Source organism: Bombina bombina, chromosome 4, assembly GCF_027579735.1.
Source record: "Bombina bombina isolate aBomBom1 chromosome 4, aBomBom1.pri, whole genome shotgun sequence".
NCBI lineage: Eukaryota > Metazoa > Chordata > Amphibia > Anura > Bombinatoridae > Bombina > Bombina bombina.
The window spans coordinates 355,045,805-355,067,988 of NC_069502.1; positions in this window are offsets into that span (position 1 = coordinate 355,045,805).

Sequence of the window (22,184 nt, forward strand, 5' to 3'; positions counted from 1 at the left end):
AAGTCTACTGCAAAAGCTCTGCTAGTCTGTTACTAATCTCTAGCAAGTCAACAGCAAGAATACTGCAAATATTTAGCATATCTCTGGCACATATATCACAATTAAGAGCAGTGTCTGCCACAAGCACTACAAATGTACTATTATTTACGTCAATCATATTTATAAATTAATAATAAAATGTTTTTTCCTGCAAAAGTTTATCTATGTAAGTTGTTTGTATGAATTTAATTGATCTTAAAGTTGTATCCATGTGTTATCTGAGGTAATATATATTCATATATACTAATATTATGACAGGTATTATATTAAAGGGACACTAAACCCACATTTTTTTCTTTTATGATTCAGACAAAGCATGCAATTTTAAGCAATTTTCTAATTTACTTCTATTATAATTGTTTTCCGTTTTCTTCCTATTTTTATTCGAAAAAGCAGGAAAGTAAGTTCAAGAGTTGGCCCATTTTTGGTTCAGCACAAGGGTAGCGCTTGCTGATTGGTGCCTAAATGTAGCTACCAATCAGCAAGCACTACCCAGGTGCTAAAACAAAAATGGGCCGGTTCCTATTCTTACATTTCTGCTTTTTCAAAAAAAGATAGCAAGAGAATGAAAAAATGGATAATAGGAGTACATTAGAAAATTGCTTAAAATTGCATGCTCTATCTGAATCATAAAAGCAAAACAATGGGTTTAGTATCCCTTTAATTTGAAAACTTAATGTATTATAACACTAATATCATTATCTCAGGTACAGTAGGGTCCCTTTTTACAGCACACCCCTTTAAGGCGTTCCACTTTTAAATCAGTCTTCAGTTCTGCCCATGGTTATTATGTTTCATGTTTTTACCTCTATTTCATTGTTTTTGGCTGTGATTTTAATTGATTATTTTCTTTATGAATATTTGTTTTACAGATATCTCCATATCTGTGCAGTTATAAAAAAATAATTATTGTATATAACTAACTGCAATTGTTACCAGAAGTTAAACTAGGAAAATCATATTTATTTTTTAATGATTTCATACTTTTACTGATTTTAATAAAATTAGCCTTTGCCTGTCTGGTAAATATGATCTGTTAACCTCAATACTGTATTAAGGTAAAAATATTCACCAAAAAATCCTTTAGAAATGACTCCATAAAAACAACAGCACTGACTCTTACAAAAGTAATTTAAACTTTTATTAGGCTTCAAATTTTCCAGGCATTAAAACATTTTAAATATGACATTGTAATAAACCAGAAAATAACTTAATATATAGGCCTAGGGTACAAGTATAATGTAGATGCACAATAATGTTGACAGAACAATAAAAATACAATATGATGTCCATCTGTATCTGTTCTATGATCTTGAATTTGGCACCGACCTGTAAAAATAAAAACAAATATTACATAAACATGGACATTCTATGCTAATTGCTTAGTTTACAGCAGAACTTTAATTTGTAGAACTAAAAAAGTAAATCTGACAAAAAAATTACACGCCTTTATTTAAACTTCAAGGTTGTGATGAATACTAAAAAAAGGAAATTTATGCTTACCTGATAAATGTATTTCTTTTTCGATACGATGAGTCCACGGATTTCATCCTTACTTGTGGGATATCGCCTCCTGGTAAGCAGGAGGAGGCAAAGAGCACCACAGCAGAGCTGTATAAATACAATACAATACAAAACTCATAACTAAAATGATACAAAGTACACTAAGACCCATAAACTACCTATTAACCCCTAAATCACCACCCTCCCACATCGCAAACACTATTTAAAACTTATTAACCCCTAATCTGCCACCCACCCACATCGTTACTATTAAATAAATGTATTAACCCCTTATCTGCTTCCCACCCACATCACCAACGCTATAATGAAGTTATTAACCTTTAACAGCCACTCCCCGACATTGCCACCGCTAAATAAACCTACTAACCCCTAAACCTTCAGCCTCCCACATCATCACCACAAAATAAACCTTTTAACTCCAAAACCGCCCCCCACATCGCAAAACACTAAATCAAACTATTAACCCCTAAACCTAACACCCCCCTAAATTAAAATTTAAATTACAATATAACTATCTTAAAATAAATAAAAACTTACCTGTGAAATAAAAAAAACTAAGTTTAAACTATAAATTAACCTAATATTACAATTCTAATAAAATAAAAAAAAACTACCAATTAAAAAATCTAAATTACAAAATTAAAAAAACTAACATTATAAAAATATTTAAAAATTCTAAAATTACAAAAAATTAACAAACACTACATTTACAAAAAAATATAAAACACTAAGATGACAAAAATTAATAAACAAAATTATCAAAAAAACTAAACAATTAGACCTAATCTATACCCAGATAGCAAGGAGAACTTGCCACAGACTTGTAGCAAACTTTTGCTGTAAGTCAGTCAAACTTGCTGCAAGTTTTCACTGGCAAGTGTGTTTACTTGCAGAATAATTGCAGCAAAATTTCTTGTTTACACTTTTTCAACTTGCAGCAAGTTTACCTGACAAGTCTCTAGCAAGAGAATTTCTGGCAAGTCAACTGCAAGAGCTCTGCAAGTTTGTTGCCAATTTCTGGCAAGTCAACTGCAAGAGCTCTGCAAGTTTGTTATCAATGTCTGGCAAGTCAACTGCAAGAGCTCTGCAAGTGTCTAGTCAATTTCTGGCAAGTCAACTGCAAGAGCTCTGCAAGTTTGTTATCAATGTCTGGCAAGTCAACTGCAAGAGCTCTGCAAGTCTGCTGCAAATTTCTGACAAGCCAACAGCAAGAGCTCTGCAAGTCTGCAGCAAATTTCTGACAATTTAACAGCAAGAGCCCTTCAAGTCTACTGCAAAAGCTCTGCTAGTCTGTTACTAATCTCTAGCAAGTCAACAGCAAGAATACTGCAAATATTTAGCATATCTCTGGCACATATATCACAATTAAGAGCAGTGTCTGCCACAAGCACTACAAATGTACTATTATTTACGTCAATCATATTTATAAATTAATAATAAAATGTTTTTTCCTGCAAAAGTTTATCTATGTAAGTTGTTTGTATGAATTTAATTGATCTTAAAGTTGTATCCATGTGTTATCTGAGGTAATATATATTCATATATACTAATATTATGACAGGTATTATATTAAAGGGACACTAAACCCACATTTTTTCTTTTATGATTCAGACAAAGCATGCAATTTTAAGCAATTTTCTAATTTACTTCTATTATAATTGTTTTCCGTTTTCTTCCTATTTTTATTCGAAAAAGCAGGAAAGTAAGTTCAAGAGTTGGCCCATTTTTGGTTCAGCACAAGGGTAGCGCTTGCTGATTGGTGCCTAAATGTAGCTACCAATCAGCAAGCACTACCCAGGTGCTAAAACAAAAATGGGCCGGTTCCTATTCTTACATTTCTGCTTTTTCAAAAAAAGATAGCAAGAGAATGAAAATATGGATAATAGGAGTACATTAGAAAATTGCTTAAAATTGCATGCTCTATCTGAATCATAAAAGCAAAACAATGGGTTTAGTATCCCTTTAATTTGAAAACTTAATGTATTATAACACTAATATCATTATCTCAGGTACAGTAGGGTCCCTTTTTACAGCACACCCCTTTAAGGCGTTCCACTTTTAAATCAGTCTTCAGTTCTGCCCATGGTTATTATGTTTCATGTTTTTACCTCTATTTCATTGTTTTTGGCTGTGATTTTAATTGATTATTTTCTTTATGAATATTTGTTTTACAGATATCTCCATATCTGTGCAGTTATAAAAAAATAATTATTGTATATAACTAACTGCAATTGTTACCAGAAGTTAAACTAGGAAAATCATATTTATTTTTTAATGATTTCATACTTTTACTGATTTTAATAAAATTAGCCTTTGCCTGTCTGGTAAATATGATCTGTTAACCTCAATACTGTATTAAGGTAAAAATATTCACCAAAAAATCCTTTAGAAATGACTCCATAAAAACAACAGCACTTACTCTTACAAAAGTAATTTAAACTTTTATTAGGCTTCAAATTTTCCAGGCATTAAAACATTTTAAATATGACATTGTAATAAACCAGAAAATAACTTAATATATAGGCCTAGGGTACAAGTATAATGTAGATGCACAATAATGTTGACAGAACAATAAAAATATAATATGATGTCCATCTGTATCTGTTCTATGATCTTGAATTTGGCACCGACCTGTAAAAATAAAAACAAATATTACATAAACATGGACATTCTATGCTAATTGCTTAGTTTACAGCAGAACTTTAATTTGTAGAACTAAAAAAGTAAATCTGACAAAAAAATTACACGCCTTTATTTAAACTTCAAGGTTGTGATGAATACTAAAAAAAGGAAATTTATGCTTACCTTATAAATGTATTTCTTTTTCGATATGATGAGTCCACGGATTTCATCCTTACTTGTGGGATATCGCCTCCTGGTAAGCAGGAGGAGGCAAAGAGCACCACAGCAGAGCTGTATAAATAGCTTCTCCCTTCCCTCCCAACCCAGTCATTCGACCGAAGTTAGGAAGAGAAAGGAAAAGCCAAGGTGCAGAGGTGTCTGAAGTTTAACAAAAAATAAATAAATAACCTGTCTCATAGAACAGGGCGGGCCGTGGACTCATCGTATCGAAAAAGAAATAAATTTATCAGGTAAGCATAAATTTCCTTTTCTTTTTCAAGATACGATGAGTCCACAGATTTCATCCTTACTTGTGGGATACAATACCAAAGCTATAGTACACGGATGAAACGGGAGGGACAAGACAGGGAACCTAAACGGAAGGCACCACTGCTTGAAGAACTTTCCTCCCAAAAACAGCCCCAGTTGAGGCAAAGATATCAAATTTGTAAAATTTGTAAAAAGTGTGAAGAGATGACCAAGTCGCAGCCTTGCAAATCTGTTCAACAGAAGCATCATTGTTTGAATGTCCATGAGGAAGTAACAGCCCTAGTGGAATGAGCTGTAATCTGTTCAGGAGGCTGCTGACCAGCAGTCACATACGCAAAACGGAAGATACTCTTCAGCCAAAAAGACAGAGAGGTAGCCGTAGCTTTCTGACCCCTACGTCTCTCTGAAAAAATAACAAACAAAGAAGACGATTGTCGAAAATCCTTAGTCGCTTGGAAGTAGAACTTTAAAGCACGAACCACATCTAAATGGTTTAACAGACGTTCCTTCTGAGAAGAAGGATTAGGACACAAGGAAGGAACGACAATCTCCTGATTAATATTCCTGTTCGGAACAGCCTTAGGGAAAGACCCATGATTAGAACGTAACACCACCTTATCTGAATGAAAAATAAGGTAAGGGGAATTATATTGTAATGCCAAAAACTCAGATACTCTTCGAGCAGAAGAAATAGCAACCAGAAATAAAAATTTCTACGGAATGCATGGGTTCAAACGGAACCCCTTGAAAAACTCCAAGAACTAAATTCAAACACCAAGGAGTCTAAACACTGATCTGATTCTAGTCAGAGCCTGTAATGTCCCTTTATGAATTTTCACTCAATTCCTCCTTCCTATAAAACCACTCCCCTTTCTTCACATCATTGCTTGATTATTTTGTGCTTAGCCTGTTGTGTTCAACTTGTCCACAGCAGCCACTTTCAAGTCTGACCTCTAATTCAAGTGCTTATTTTATTTAAGCAATCTCTATAGTTATTTACTGCTGTGTTACCTTGCTACTTTTTCAACTGTGAAGGATTCTTACTTTGGAACCTGCTTCTCTGCTTCAAGCAGCTCAGCATACTGGATCTTTTTCCTTTTGGATTCCTACACTGCATCAAGTCCCGGCCGCAAGGATCACTTCCTCATTTTTGCTCACCTGCTGCACACTGTCTGCAAAGCTCTCATCTGTTCCTCCCAGCAACCTCTCCTAGTACCAAGTTGTAAGTAGATTGTTATCTAAAACATTGTTCACTGCTCTGAAAACTGGATCCAGTCCTTTCTTCATCTGCAACTAAGGTACAAACATTCATTAACTATTTATGCCATATCCTCCACCTTTTACAGGCATAACAAGCTGTTATAACCTCTGTTTGCTTAAGCTGCATATTAATCCACTGACTCAGTAATCACTTATGAACTCTCTTTATTGACCAAGTGAAATTCATTACCTGTGACTGTTAACCTAACAACTCCTGTTACTAGTTGCATGAGATTTCTAAAGGCACAGATTGTGATATTAACTATATCTTGTCTGCTATCCATTATGTCTTATTAACTTGCTGGCACAGTTTTTACCAGTTGTTACAGAATAACATTCTGGTTTCTTGTCCAGTTACATTTACAACCTTACAGATCCTGACAAAAGATTGTACATCTGGAACATCTGTCAACCGCTTAAGTAACAAAAATAGATAAAGCAGAGACCAGTCCCGTTAAGGAACTTGCAGATAACACTTTCTCTAATCCTTCTTGGAGAAAAGACAAAAATCCTGGGAATCCTAACCCTACTCCATGAGTAGCCCTTGGATTCACACCAATAAGATATTTTATGGAAAAATTTCCAAGTAACCGGGCTACGTGCCTGAATCCAAGTATCTATGACCGAATCAGAAAAACCTCGCTTGGATAAAATTAAGCGTTCAATCTCCAAGCAGTCAGCTGCAGAGAAACTAGATTCGGATGATGGAAGGGACCCTGAATGAGAAGGTCCTTCCTCAATGGAAGCTGCCATGGTGGTCGAGATGACATGTCCACCACATCGGCATACCAAATCCTGCGAGGCCACACAAGGGCAATGAGGATCACTGATGCTCTCCCCTGTTTGACTCAAGCAATCACCCGGGGAAGGAGAGCAAACGGAGGGAATACATATGCCAGGCTGAAAGACCAAGGAACTGCCAAGGCATCTATCAGCTCGGGCCGGAATCCCTGGAACGGGACCCGAATCTTGGAAGTTTGGCATTCTGACGAGACGCCCTAAAATCTAACTCCGGCCAACCCCATCTGAGAATCAGGTTTGAAAACATTTCCGGATGGAGTGCCCACTCTCCCAGATGAAAGGTCTGTTTGTTCAGAAAATCGGCCTGTCAGTTGTCCACCCCTGGGATGTAGATCGCTGACAGATGGCAAGAGTGAGCCTCCGCCCACTGATTATTTTAGCCACTGCAGTCATCGCAAAGGAATTCCTTGTTTCTCCTTGATGATTGATGAAAGCCACTGTTGTTATGAAGAATTTGTCTGAAGCCAACTGAGGCCAGACCTGAAGCGCATGGAATATCGCCCTCAACTCTAGGATGTTGAGAGATTCAGCTTGAGTCCATACTATCTGAGCCCTCAAGGAGTTCCAGACTGCTCCCCATCCTAACAGGCTGGCATCCGTTGTCACAATCACCCATGAAGGTCTGCGAAAGTATGTCCCCTTGGAAAAATGATCCGGCGACATCCACCATAGAAGAGAGTCCCTCAACTCCTGATCTAGAATTATTCAAGGAGACAAAATTTGAATAGTCTCCATTCCACTGCCTAAGCAAGTTTAGTTGCAGAGGCCTGAATTGAAACCGAGCCAACGGTATGATGATCAGTGCCGCTACCATCATTCCGATTACCTCCTGGCACTGAACCACTGATGGCTGAAGAGAGGACTGAAGAGAACCAGAATCCATGACTTTCTGACTTCTTGTCAGAAAAATTCTCATGAATATAGAGTTGATTAGATAACCCAGAAGGGTACCCCATTCTTGGAAAGGAAACACAATGTCAGTATGGGCACTAGATTGCTAACAAGGTGACGCCTGGAGAAAAATCTCATCCAGATAAAGTGCCACCACAACACCCTGCGGTCTTAGAACCACCAGTCGAAACCCCAGAATCTTTGTGGAAATCCTGATAGCCATGACCAACCCAAAAAGAAGCGTTGGTCCAAAAAGGCAAACCACAAAGAACTAGTGATGATCTCTGTAGGTAAGAACAAGAAGATATGCATCATTTAGATCTACTGTCCTCATAAATTGACCCTCCTGGATCCAAGGAAGGATAGTACGAAAGTTTCCATCCTGAAAGATGGGACTCCGAGAACTTGTTCAGAGTCACAAAGACTAAGATAGGTCTGAATGTTCCCTCCTTTTTGGGAACTACAAACAGTTAAACAAAAATCTTGCTCCTGTTTCGGAACAGGCCAAGCACTCCCATGGAAAGAAGGTCTCCACAAAGTAAGAACGCCTCTCTTTTAACTGGTCTGCAGAGAATCTTGAAATCAGAAACCAGTCCACTGTGAAACCTTGAAACACATTATTTTTTTTATTTTTTTTTTAAAAACAGAAGAAATCATCTTCATCAAGCCAGGTTCCTACAAGGCCTTCTTGAATGAAACATTAAAAATTTAGATGTAGATCTAAATCTGTAAAACAAGGCACTAACATAAGGCTCAGAGAGCTGGGACAGAGAAACCTGAAACCTATGCTCCCATTTTAAAAACTTCAAGAAAAGAAATTGAAAAAAGGAACTGGACAATTGACAGCCTTTACCCTATCCTGGATCTTATTCAGATGAGTTTCTGACTTAAAAGCATCAGACAACACATCAAACTGAAATACCGTTGCACTAAAGATGGTAATAAAATACACCTATGGATACCATTGGACGCCCTGGTGCACCCTTTTCCCATTTTCATCCAGATAACCCTTGAGAATCTAACTATTCACTGGAAAAAATAGTAGATCTCTGAGCTAAGTTGGAAACTACTCCATTCAACCTAGGTGATGTCTCCTTAGCTAAGTCAGTTATGGGAAAAATCTTCTTTAAGTATAGGGAATGCGGACTTCCCCATTGTGTATAACTCACAGGACGCACTAGGATAGATTACACCTAATAGTGAAAATAACTCCTCTAGTAATGGATAGATTCCATGAGGGAAAACCATGGAATGCATGATATGCAAATAAAAACTCTGGACGGAGTATAATAGGAAGCGCAGAGCACTGCATGTGTGCCCAAACATGTTGTGAACACTATAGGTTTGTGGAATAAAGATATCATTGTCCCCGGGACTCTGAGTTTTCTATTCTGTTAGCTTGTGTGATGAGCCACAGCAAGCTATAATAAAAGGAGAAAATTCAGAAAAAAGAATGTAATGTTTAATAAATTCTCACAAAAAAACGTTACTGTCCCTTGAAATTTTCCTATTTCTGTGACAGAAAATATCCAATGAGCAGGTTAACCTTGCAGGAAATAGACATTGCTATGTACATTAAAGTAACCATGTCTTGTGTCCACAATTCCGTATAAAAAGTGCAAGGAACCACAGAGCACCGCATGTGGGCCAGAAACTCTATTTTAAGTGATTCAGATGAATCACTCCCAAATAATCCTCGTAGTCAGCAATAGAGAGGTATTTGATGATAGTAGCCACTGAATCAATCATGCTCCAAACAAACAGACATTACAAATATGTACTGGTGAAGTGCTGCTGCTCATCCAAAAGGATTGCAAACTGACACCTTAAATTTTCTTAGTTCAGTGTGCTGTCTAATTAAATAAATCCTCAAGTCATTTTTTTTTTTTTGTGTGGAAAACCTATAAAGGAAGGTAATTCCCATTGGTATACCAGAGGATGCGCAGAGCACTGCATGTGGGCCATAACAATATGTGGTACATTACAGGAGAATTGTGGCAAAAATGTACCATAGTCAAGGGGCTCCCAAACAGCAAAAAGTCTTATAAGGACTGCTTCTTTTAATTCACAAAGTAACTCATTTTAGTGTACTCTTGTGTCATCATAAACACAAAGGATGGGATAAATCAAGAAACAGCTGAAATTATCGTAAAAAAGATCAACAGCCAAAGACATACTGTCACTTTAAATTTTAAAACAAAATTCTGTTCTGTTTTTTATCCTTGCAAACGCACAATATATATTAGTACACAAATAATAGCACTGACTGGACCTCAGTGAAATCTTGCTGAGGTGTCCTAATGCTCCTCACCCTGAGAACTTTATGTCCCAAACTCAGAGGTGACAAGTACTGCGTTAACATGCAAACTGCTCTATCTTCTGATAAAGCGAGTGCAGCCTAAGACGCCTTAAACACGGCCCCGCCCCTCGTGGGCGTGATAACACATCGCAGCAGATAGACATGTTAGTTGCGCCTCTTGAGATAAAAATGTCGCCAAAACATAACCCCACCCTTCGTGGGCGTAATAATACACAGTCTCCCGGTCGCCATATTTATCACAAAGACCGACTACCGGGAGTAAACTGACCCCTTCTTAGAGAACCTGGGCATCTTGTGTCCACTTTAAATAAACATTCTGCAGATCAGAAGCGTTTGCTGGCACTACACAGACAGCCCAGTAGGAGGTGCTCTGCTACATGATAACATATACAAATGAACAGTTGGCTGTATGCTGTTCTATTACTCTGCACAGGGTCATACAAATCAGGGCTTCTCTTCAGTGCAAAAACCTCTAGAAGCCACACTCCTGAGCCCCAGTGCCTGCCATTACCACGCTTTCATAGCATTCTTTACATAATAAAGAGATAATAATCCCAGAAAAGTGCTAAACTTCCTCTGTCCTGAATCTTCTCTTTTGGTTTCAGACCCAGAATAAAAAAGTCAGCACTTACCTTGAAACCTGTGCGACAGCATGGCAGTCCAGCAGGTTTTCAGAGGTCCTCTCCCTCCCATAGCCCTGTGGACTAAAATCAGCCTGAGTTAAAAGTGCTTAGGCTATCTATATTAGGGCAGTAAATGTGTATAGGAGGCGCAGTGAGAATGATGTCCCACCAGTTCCTATTGCTTTAAAGCCACCAAATGCTTCCCTTTTTACTGAAGAGACTGATCTGGTCTAGGCTACACCCAAGCACAAAGTAGCACTCAGAGGCACTATTTTAAAAATAATAAACACTTGATTGAAGAATCTTTACTAACACCTCACTTTGCCATCTCCTATCTAACTAACACAGGCAAAGAGAATGACTGGGTTGGGAGGGTAGGGAGGAGCTATTTATACAGCTCTGCTGTGGTGCTCTTTGCCTCCTCCTGCTGACCAGGAGGCGATATCCCACAAGTAAGGATGAAATCCGTGGACTCATCATATCTTGAAAAAGAAAAATTGTATTTTTAATTGCCAGAAATTCTCATGTCAATGCAATATTTATCTAGATATCAACATATTTGGCCACGGTCCTAATCAAACAGATTTTGTCACTACCTGCCAATGGGATGCTTAGAACCTATATTTTAACCCCTTAAAGACAAGCAACATACCCTGTACATCACTCGTCTTTGAATGGGGAAGTGCTATTAAATACGCAGTCTTGCAGCCAGTGTTGAGGCCACGCTATTTACGATGGCAAGAAGGGAGAGTATAATAGCGCAGTACTGCCACTTGTGGCGGGACATGTGCTACTTAAAAAAAAAAATAACCCTTAATGAGCGGCAACATACATGGTACATCTCAGGGCACGATCCGATAAAGATCGTAGTTTGCGGCGCAAGTGAGGGAACCCCCGCCGCCCGTAGTTTCAGCTCGCAACTCGAGCTATCCTATATACGGCGCCGTCAGATGCTAAAGTGCCGTAAGTCTGATAAACCAGCGATGTCCAGAAATCTGCGTAAGTACAAATTTCAGTGATTTACGGCACTTTAGAAACTGCCGATGCCTACAAAACCTGACTAAATTATTAAATCTCCCGTACTGTCTAACACGCCTCCCAAACATAGCCCGACACGTCTAACCCTCTATCCGCTATCCCCCCTCACTATCCTAACAATAAAAAATGTATTAACCCCTAAATCGCCGCTTCCGGACCCCGCCGCCACCTAATAAAGTTATTAACCCCTAAACCGCCGCTCCCGGACCCCGCCGCCACCTACATTATCTATATTACCCCCTAATGTGAGCTCCTACCCCGCTGCCATCTACATTAACTACCCCCTAATGTGAGCCCCTTACACCGCCGCCAGCTATATTAAAATTATTAACCCCTAATTTAATCCCCCTACCCCGCCGCCAGCAATATTAAAATTATTAACCCCTAATCTAATCCCCCTACCCCGCCGCCAGCTATATTAAAATGATTAACCCCTAATTTAATCCCCTTATACCGCCCCCAGCTATATTAAATACATTAACCCCTAATCTAATCCCCCTATACTGCCGCCAGCTATATTAAATAGATTAACCCCTAATCTAATCCCCCTACACCGCCGCCAGCTATATTAACCCTAATTATATTGGCGGCAGTGTAGGAGGCTCACATTAGGGGTTAGGTAATGTAGGTGGCGGCAGTGTAAAAGGCTCACATTAGGGGGTAGGTAATGTAGCTGGCGACGGTGTAGGGGATCAAATTAGGGGGTTATACTTTTAATGTAGGTGGCGGCGGTGTCCGGGAGCGGCGGTTTAGGGGTTAAATACTTTATTAGGGATTGCGGCGGGGGATCACGGTTGACAGGTAGATAGACATTGCGCATGCATTAGATTTTATTTAGCAGGTAGTTTAGGTAGTTACGGGGCTCCAATAGACAGCATAAGGCTTACTACGGCTGCATTTTGTGGCGAGGTGAAAATGGAGGAAGATTTCTCCATTTTCGCCACGTAAGTCCTTACGCTGTATATTGGATACCAAAATGCGCGGGTTTGGTATACCTGTCTATGGCCCAAAAAACTACAGGCGAAGGCAGAAATATACGAGCGTAACTTCTAGGTTACGCTCGGGTGACGCTGCATATCGGATCGGGCCCTTAGTCGTTAAGAGGTTACTATATTGAGACTTTTTTTCCTTAAGATATTTATATTTTACTTCTCTAGAAATCAATGTGGACTATTTGATACCCTATGTTGTAATAAAAATGTTTGGTTTTGTTCCTAGACTTTTGGAGATAAAAGAGGGAAAGTCACAGTGTGCAGTTTATTTCCTTTTCAATTGTGTTTTTTTCTTTTACAAAATATAAAGTAATGTGTTTTCTAGATTTGCCATATTCTAAATCCTCATATCCCCACTTCCTTTCCCAAAGGAATATGATATAGCAGAGTAGCATTTAGTAAGACAGTATTCTATTTACTTCTGTGAAACTCCTATGCTGTGTGAGGTGCTTGCTTATTTAAAGGGATATTAAACAATAAGAGTCAGATTACAAGTGGAGTGCTAAATATCGCTTGTGCGCAAGCAACATTAGTACTCTGAGTAATACCAGCGTCCGCTAATATTAGCTGGTATTACAACTAAAGTGTAATGTTACGCAAGCTCAGAATCTAAGTGCAGCGAAGTGGGTAAGTAGCACAGCAATGCAGCAAATATAACACCTTACTCCGGCCAACTTTACCCCCAAAATACTACCTAGTGCATTTATTTTTTATAACATACACTACACTGTATTTTGGGGGCCTTTGGGGCATATTTATAAAATGAACCAGAGATCTGATCTCTGGTTAATTTTATAAGCGCTAGTTGCTACCACAAGCATACAGTAGCAATAACTAGACACTTCTAATGGCTGGTTATTTATTGCGTGCCCTTGCGGGTGCGTGATAAAACAGAATTTATGCTTACCTGATAAATTACTTTCTCCAACGGTGTGTCCGGTCCACGGCGTCATCCTTACTTGTGGGATATTCTCTTCCCCAACAGGAAATTGCAAAGAGTCCCAGCAAAGCTGGTCACATGATCCCTCCTAGGCTCCGCCCACCCCAGTCATTCGACCGACGGACAGGAGGAAATATATATAGGAGAAACCATATGATACCGTGGTGACTGTAGTTAGAGAAAATAATTCATCAGACCTGATTAAAAAACCAGGGCGGGCCGTGGACCGGACACACCGTTGGAGAAAGTAATTTATCAGGTAAGCATAAATTCTGTTTTCTCCAACATATTGTGTGTCCGGTCCACGGCGTCATCCTTACTTGTGGGAACCAATACCAAAGCTTTAGGACACGGATGAAGGGAGGGAGCAAATCAGGTCACCTAAATGGAAGGCACCACGGCTTGCAAAACTTTTCTCCCAAAAATAGCCTCCGAAGAAGCAAAAGTATCAAATTTGTAAAATTTGGCAAAAGTGTGCAGTGAAGACCAAGTCGCTGCCTTACATATCTGGTCAACAGAAGCCTCGTTCTTGAAGGCCCATGTGGAAGCCACAGCCCTAGTGGAGTGAGCTGTGATTCTTTCAGGAGGCTGCCGTCCGGCAGTCTCATAAGCCAATCGGATGATGCTTTTAAGCCAAAAGGAAAGAGAGGTAGAAGTCGCTTTTTGACCTCTCCTTTTACCAGAATAAACAACAAACAAGGAAGATGTTTGTCTGAAATCTTTAGTAGCCTCTAAATAGAATTTTAGAGCACAGACTACGTCCAAATTGTGTAACAAACGTTCCTTCTTTGAAACTGGATTCGGACACAAAGAAGGTACAACTATCTCCTGGTTAATATTTTTGTTGGAAACAACTTTCGGAAGAAAACCAGGCTTAGTATGCAAAACCACCTTATCTGCATGGAACACCAGATAGGGCGGAGAACACTGCAGAGCAGATAACTCTGAAACTCTTCTAGCAGAAGAAATTGCAACCAAAAACAAAACTTTCCAAGATAATAACTTAATATCTACGGAATGTAAGGGTTCAAACGGAACCCCTTGAAGAACTGAAAGAACTAGATTTAGACTCCAGGGAGGAGTCAAAGGTCTGTAAACAGGCTTGATCCTAACCAGAGCCTGAACAAATGCTTGAACATCTGGCACAGCTGCCAGTCTTTTGTGTAGTAAGACAGATAAAGCAGAGATCTGTCCCTTTAGAGAACTTGCAGATAATCCTTTCTCCAAACCTTCTTGTAGAAAGGATAGAATCTTAGGAATTTTTATCTTGTTCCATGGGAATCCTTTAGATTCACACCAACAGATATATTTTTTCCATATTTTATGGTAAATTTTTCTAGTTACGGGCTTTCTAGTCTGAATCAGAGTATCTATTACAGAATCTGAAAACCCACGCTTTGATAAAATCAAGCGTTCAATCTCCAAGCCGTCAGTTGGAGGGAAACCAGATTCGGATGTTCGAATGGACCCTGAACAAGAAGGTCCTGTCTCAAAGGTAGCTTTCATGGTGGAGCCGATGACATATTCACCAGGTCTGCATACCAAGTCCTGCGTGGCCACACAGGAGCTATCAAGATCACCGAGGCCCTCTCCTGATTGATCCTGGCTACCAGCCTGGGGATGAGAGGAAACGGTGGGAATACATAAGCTAGGTTGAAGGTCCAAGGTGCTACTAGTGCATCTACTAGGGTCGCCTTGGGATCCCTGGATCTGGACCCGTAGCAAGGAACCTTGAAGTTCTGACGAGACGCCATCAGATCCATGTCTGGAATGCCCCATAATTGAGTTATTTGGGCAAAGATTTCCGGATGGAGTTCCCACTCCCCCGGATGGAATGTCTGACGACTCAGAAAATCCGCTTCCCAATTTTCCACTCCTGGGATGTGAATCGCAGACAAGTGGCAGGAGTGATCCTCCGCCCATTGAATTATCTTGGTCACTTCTTTCATCGCCAGGGAACTCCTTGTTCCCCCCTGATGATTGATATATGCAACGGTCGTCATGTTGTCTGACTGAAACCTTATGAATTTGGCCTTTGCTAGTTGAGGCCAAGCTCTGAGAGCATTGAATATCGCTCTCAGTTCCAGAATGTTTATCGGGAGAAGAGACTCTTCCCGAGACCATAGACCCTGAGCTTTCAGGGATTCCCAGACCGCGCCCCAGCCCACTAGGCTGGCGTCGGTCGTGACAATGACCCACTCTGGTCTGCGGAAGCTCATTCCCTGTGACAGATTGTCCAGGGTCAGCCACCAACGGAGTGAATCTCTGGTCTTTTGATCTACTTGAATCGTCGGAGACAAGTCTGTATAATCCCCATTCCACTGTCTGAGCATGCACAGTTGTAATGGTCTTAGATGAATTCATGCAAAAGGAACTATGTCCATTGTTGCAACCATTAATCCTATTACTTCCATGCACTGCGCTATGGAAGGACGAGGAACAGAATGAAGTACTTGACAAGAGCTTAGAAGTTTTGATTTTCTGACCTCTGTCAGAAAAATCCTCATTTCTAAGGAATCTATTATTGTTCCCAAGAAGGGAACTCTTGTTGACGGGGACAGAGAACTTTTTTCTTTGTTCACCTTCCATCCGTGAGATCTGAGAAAGGCTAGGACGATGTCCGTATGAGCCTTTGCTTTTGACAGGGACGACGCTTGAATCAGGATGTCGTCCAAGTAAGGTACTACTGCAATGCCCCTTGGTCTTAGAACCGCTAGAAGGGACCCTAGTACCTTTGTGAAAATCCTTGGAGCAGTGGCTAATCCGAATGGAAGTGCCACAAACTGGTAATGCTTGTCCAGAAAAGCGAACCTTAGGAACTGATGATGTTCCTTGTGGATATGAATATGTAGGTACGCATCCTTTAAATCCACGGTAGTCATAAATTGATTTTCCTGGATAGTAGGTAGGATCGTTCGAATAGTTTCCATTTTGAACGATGGTACCCTGAGAAATTTGTTTAGGATCTTTAGATCCAAAATTGGTCTGAATGTTCCCTCTTTTTTGGGAACTATGAACAGATTGGAATAAAATCCCATTCCTTGTTCTCTTATTGGAACTGGATGTATCACTCCCATCTTTAACAGGTCTTCTACACAATGTAAGAATGCCTGTCTCTTTATTTGGTTTGAAGATAATTGAGACCTGTGGAACCTTCCCCTTGGGGGTAGTTCCTTGAATTCCAGGAGATAACCTTGAGAAACTATTTCTAGCGCCCAAGGATCCTGAACATCTCTTGCCCAAGCCTGAGCAAAGAGAAAAAGTCTGCCCCCCACTAGATCCGGTCCCGGATCGGGGGCTATCCCTTCATGCTGTTTTGGTAGCAGTGGTAGGCTTCTTGGCCTGCTTACCCTTGTTCCAGCCTTGCATTGGTTTCCAGGCTGGTTTGGGTTGTGAAGTATTACCCTCTTGCTTAGAGGATACAGAATTAGAGACTGGTCCGTTTCTGTGAAAGGGACGAAAATTAGGCTTATTTTTAGCCTTAAAAGACCTATCCTGTGGGAGGGCGTGGCCCTTTTCCCCAGTGATGTCTGAAATAATCTCTTTCAAATCAGGTCCAAATAATGTTTTACCTTTGAAAGGAATGTTAAGCAATTTTGTCTTGGAAGACACATCCGCTGACCAAGACATTAGCCAAAGCGCTCTGCGCGCCACGACAGCAAACCCTGAATTTTTCGCCGCTAATCTAGCTAATTGCAAAGCGGCATCTAAAACAAAAGAGTTAGCCAATTTAAGTGCTTGAACTCTGTCCATAACCTCCTCATACGAAGAATCTTTACTGAGCGATTTTTCTAGTTCCTCGAACCAGAAACACGCTGCCGTAGTGACAGGAACAATGCATGAAATTGGTTGTAGAAGGTAACCTTGCTGTACAAAAATCTTTTTAAGCAAACCCTCTAATTTCTTATCCATAGGATCTTTGAAAGCACAACTATCTTCGATAGGAATAGTAGTGCGTTTGTTTAGAGTAGAAACCGCCCCCCTCGACCTTGGGGACTGTCTGCCATAAGTCCTTTCTGGGGTCGACTATAGGAAATAATTTCTTAAATATAGGGGGGGGAACAAAAGGTATGCCGAGCCTTTCCCACTCTTTATTTACTATGTCCGCCACCCGCTTGGGTATAGGAAAAGCGTCGGGGGGCACCGGAACCTCTAGGAACTTGTCCATCTTACATAATTTCTCTGGAATGACCAAATTGTCACAATCATCCAGAGTAGATAACACCTCCTTAAGCAGTGCGCGGAGATGTTCTAATTTAAATTTAAATGTCACAACATCAGGTTCAGCTTGATGAGATATTTTTCCTGAATCTGAAATTTCCCCATCAGACAAAACCTCCCTCATGGCCCCTTGAGATTGGTGTGAGGGTATGACAGAACAATTATCATCAGCGTCCTCTTGCTCTTCAGTGTTTAAAACAGAGCAATCGCGCTTTCTCTGATAAGTAGGCATTTTGGATAAAAGATTTGCTATGGAGTTATCCATTACAGCCGTTAATTGTTGCATGGTAATAAGTATTGGCGCACTAGATGTACTAGGGGCCTCCTGTGTGGGCATAACTGGTGTAGACACAGTAGGGGATGATGTAGTATCATGTTTACTCCCCTCATTTGAGGAATCATCTTGGGCAATATCATTATCTGTGGCATTACTGTCCTTACTTTGTTTGGACACTATGGCACAATTATCACATAAATTTAAATGGGGAGACACATTGGCTTTCATACATATAGAACATAGCTTATCTGATGGTACAGACATGTTAAACAGGCTTAAACTTGTCAACAAAGCACAAAAAACTTTTAAAATAAAACCGTTACTGTCACTTTAAATTTCAAACTGAAAACACTTTATTACTGAATATGTGAAAAAGTATGAAGGAATTGTTCAAAATTCACCAAAATTTCACCACAGTGTCTTAAAGCATTAAAAGTATTGCACACCAAATTTCAGAGCTTTAACCCTTAAATTAACGGAACCGGAGCCGTTTTTACATTTAACCCCTATACAGTCCCAGAATGAGGCTCTGTCTATAACTAGAAAGGCCCCCATCTGAAAAAGATGTCCAACACAGTGCCTGCCGTTTTTCTAAACGTTCCCCAAGATTATAATACCAATAATTAGTTAGAATCTGCATAATATGCCTAGTAAAGCAATCGTTTTAGCCCAGAAAAATGTCTACCAGTTTTTAAGCCCTTTTTGAAGCCCTTTATTCTTTTATGTTTAACTAAGAAAATGGCTTACCGGCAGGGGCGTAACTAACAGTGGTGCAGAAGTCGCACTTGCGACCGGGCCCAGCAGGTCCAACCTTAGGGGGGCCCAGCTGCAGCAGAACAACCTTTTTTATTTTTCCACAAGTGTTTTTTTTTTTTCAATACTTTTTTTTTTTTTTAACAAACTTTTTTGCGACATAATTTTTTTCAGTGGCTGCGTTCCTGCACCCTAACAGATTTAAATCAGAGCGTTGCCGTGGGTTACCATGGCAACGCTCTGAAACATTTGCTGCTGAGTGCGGGAAAGGAGGCTGGAGCAGAGCGGTCTCTGCAGTGAATCAATGCAGCTAGCTACCAGCCAGTAACGCATTTGAAAGTCCCTGCCTAGACTGCGAAGTGGAAGGAAGTAGGAAGAGCCAGAGGTAAGTCAGTGTATTGCTGGAACCGTTGCTATCTAATTCTACTCTGTCATTGTGAGACCCACGCATACATTTTTTAAAGAGAGCACAGCTGCACAAGAACTGGATGGTGCGCTATATACAGTATATATAATTATTTTTTGAGGGTCCAGCAAAAGAGTAGCACTTCCTAATGTGTGCTACTTACTTAGGGCGGGCTGTTTGAAAATCGCGGTCTGACTGGATGTAAGAGTGGCTCACCACCTGACAGGAGCCATTTATTGAGTGAGTGCTGGCTCTCATTGTAGAGCTTTTTTAATAACCTTTGAACCTCCCATAGTAGTTGTAGAAGACAATGACCGGCATTTGTGCGCACCTCTCAATTTTTTCTGCAGATTAGCTGCAACAAATCTCTCAATAAATCAAAATCAGAGCAGCCTGTCAATGTTTGCTTACCGGTCCCCATGAGGGGAAATGACAGCCTTCCAGCATTACATGGTCTTGTTAGAAATATGGCTAGTAATACCTTAAGCAGAAAAGTCTGCTAACTGTTTCCCCCAACTGAAGTTACTTCATCTCAACAGTCCTGTGTGGAAACAGCAATCGATTTTAGTTACTGTCTGCTAAAATCATCTTCTTCTTACAAACAGAAATCTTCATCCTTTTCTGTTTCAGAGTAAATAGTACATACCAGCACTATTTTAAAATAACAAACACTTGATAGAAGAATAAAACTACATTTAAACACCAAAAAACTCTTAACCATCTCCGTGGAGATGTTGCCTGTGCAACGGCAAAGAGAATGACTGGGGTGGGCGGAGCCTAGGAGGGATCATGTGACCAGCTTTGCTGGGACTCTTTGCCATTTCCTGTTGGGGAAGAGAATATCCCACAAGTAAGGATGACGCCGTGGACCGGACACACCAATGTTGGAGAAATTAGCGCTCCACTTGTAATCTAGCCCTAAATAAATGCTAGATAGAATGAAGCATTGAAATAAAAGGTTAGTCTGAGAATAACATGTAGATGTATTTTTTAAAGTTTTATTTGGTGTTTATACATTAACAAACTAAGTGTAAAGTTTTAGTTTCTATAAAACAATGGGAGCTGCCATGTTGTAACTTAGATTACCTTCTCTGCTGTAGCCAAATAGAGATAGTTATACATTTGTCACTAGAGTGTGCAGCCAATGGCTGTGTGGAATATGTTCTGCACTTCCATTTCTAACAGGAGCTAAAAAGCTCACAATTTAAGAATATAATTACAGGAAAAGGGGACAAAATAAATAATGAAAGTATATATATATACATACACACACAGTTTATCATTTTATATTACCATCTCAAGGTGTTTATTGTCCCTTTAAAAAGGGCCTTAATACTAAAAGAAAAAATTACATTATTTTATGTAAATTTAAGACTATTGACCCTGCACTACTGTGTGATTTGATTGGTACCTGCAGAGCACTGCTGGTCCAGAGCGAAAACCGCCAACTGCTGCTTATTTAATCAGAAAAACTAGTTAAACGACTAGCGCTCATGATTGGATCAGCAGTACTTCCGTTTGGGATCAGCAGTGCTCTGTGGTTCCAAGTGGTACTTCTACTGTGTGTTTAACCCATTTGTGGGTTAGTGCAGGGTTGATTGTCTTAAAATGAATTAAAACGAATTAGAGTATGTATTTTTTTTTTACTAATATAGCCTTTTAAAGAAATATATATTTTTTTACCTTAAAGGGACAGTCTAGTATAAATTAAACTTTCATTATTCAGATAGTACTTTTCAACTTTCCAATTTAGTTTTATCATCCAATTTGCTTTTTTCTCTTGGTATTCTTAGTTTAAACTAAACCTAGGTAAACTCATATGCTAATTCCTAAGCCCTTGAGGACTGCCTCTTATCACAGGCTTTTTAAATCTCTTTTCAACACAAAGACAGAAAGTAAACATGGGCCATATAGATAACACTGTGTTCAGGCACAGGGGGTTATTTAAGATTTAGCACAAAACAATGCTAAATTTAAGACAATCCTATATAATAAAAGGCCAAGTGTGTTTGTCCGAAGCTGTCATGCGCAGTAGAGACTGCGTGTGAGGACAAACACACCTGGCCTTAGAGTCCCTACCTGAAAAGCCGGTGCGGGTGAAAGTGGGCGTGGCCGGGCATGACAGGGCTTGGCCGGGCATGCCAGGGGCATGGTCGGGCACGAGGGATAGAAGGGAGAGAAGAAGAAAGAGAAGGGGAGAGAGATAGAAAGAGAGGGGGAAAGAAAAAAATAGATGGGAAAGAGCAAGAGAGGGGAAAGAGAGAGGGATCAAAAGAGAGGTGCGGAGAGAGAGCGCAAAAGAGAGGGGGGAGAGAGCGGGAGGGAGAGGGGAGAGAGAGAGTGCAAAAGAGAGGGGGGAGAGAGAGAGCGCAAAAGAGAGGGGGAGAGAGCGCAAAAGAGAGGGGGAGAGAGAGCGCAAAAGGAGAGGGGGAGAGAGAGAGTGCAAAAGAGAGGGGGAGAGGGAGGGGAGAGAGAGTGCAAAAGAGAGGGGGAGAGAGAGAGCACAAAAGAGAGGGGGAGAGAGAGTGCAAAAGAGAGGGGGAGAGAGAGAGCGCAAAAGAGAGAGGGGGAGAGAGAGAGCGGGGGAGGGAGAGGGAGGGGGAGAGAGACAGTGCAAAAGAGAGGGGGAGAGAGAGCACAAAAAAGAGAGGGGGAGAGAGTGCAAAAGAGAAGGGGAGAGAGCGGGAGAGAGAGGGGGGAGAGAGAGAGAGTGCAAAAGAGAGGGGAGAGAGAGAGTGCAAAAGAGAGGGGGGAGAGAGAGCGCAAAAGAGAGGGGGGAGAGTGGGAGGGAGAGGGGGGAGACAGAGAGTGCAAAAGAGAGGGGGAGAGAGCGCAAAAGAGAGGGGGGAGAGAGAGAGAGTGCAAAAGAGAAGGGGAGAGAGCGGGAGAGAGAGGGGGGAGAGAGAGAGTGCAAAAGAGAGAGCGGAGAGAGAGAGCGCAAAAGAGAAGGGGAGGGAGAGAGCGCAAAAGAGAAGGAGAGGGAGAGAG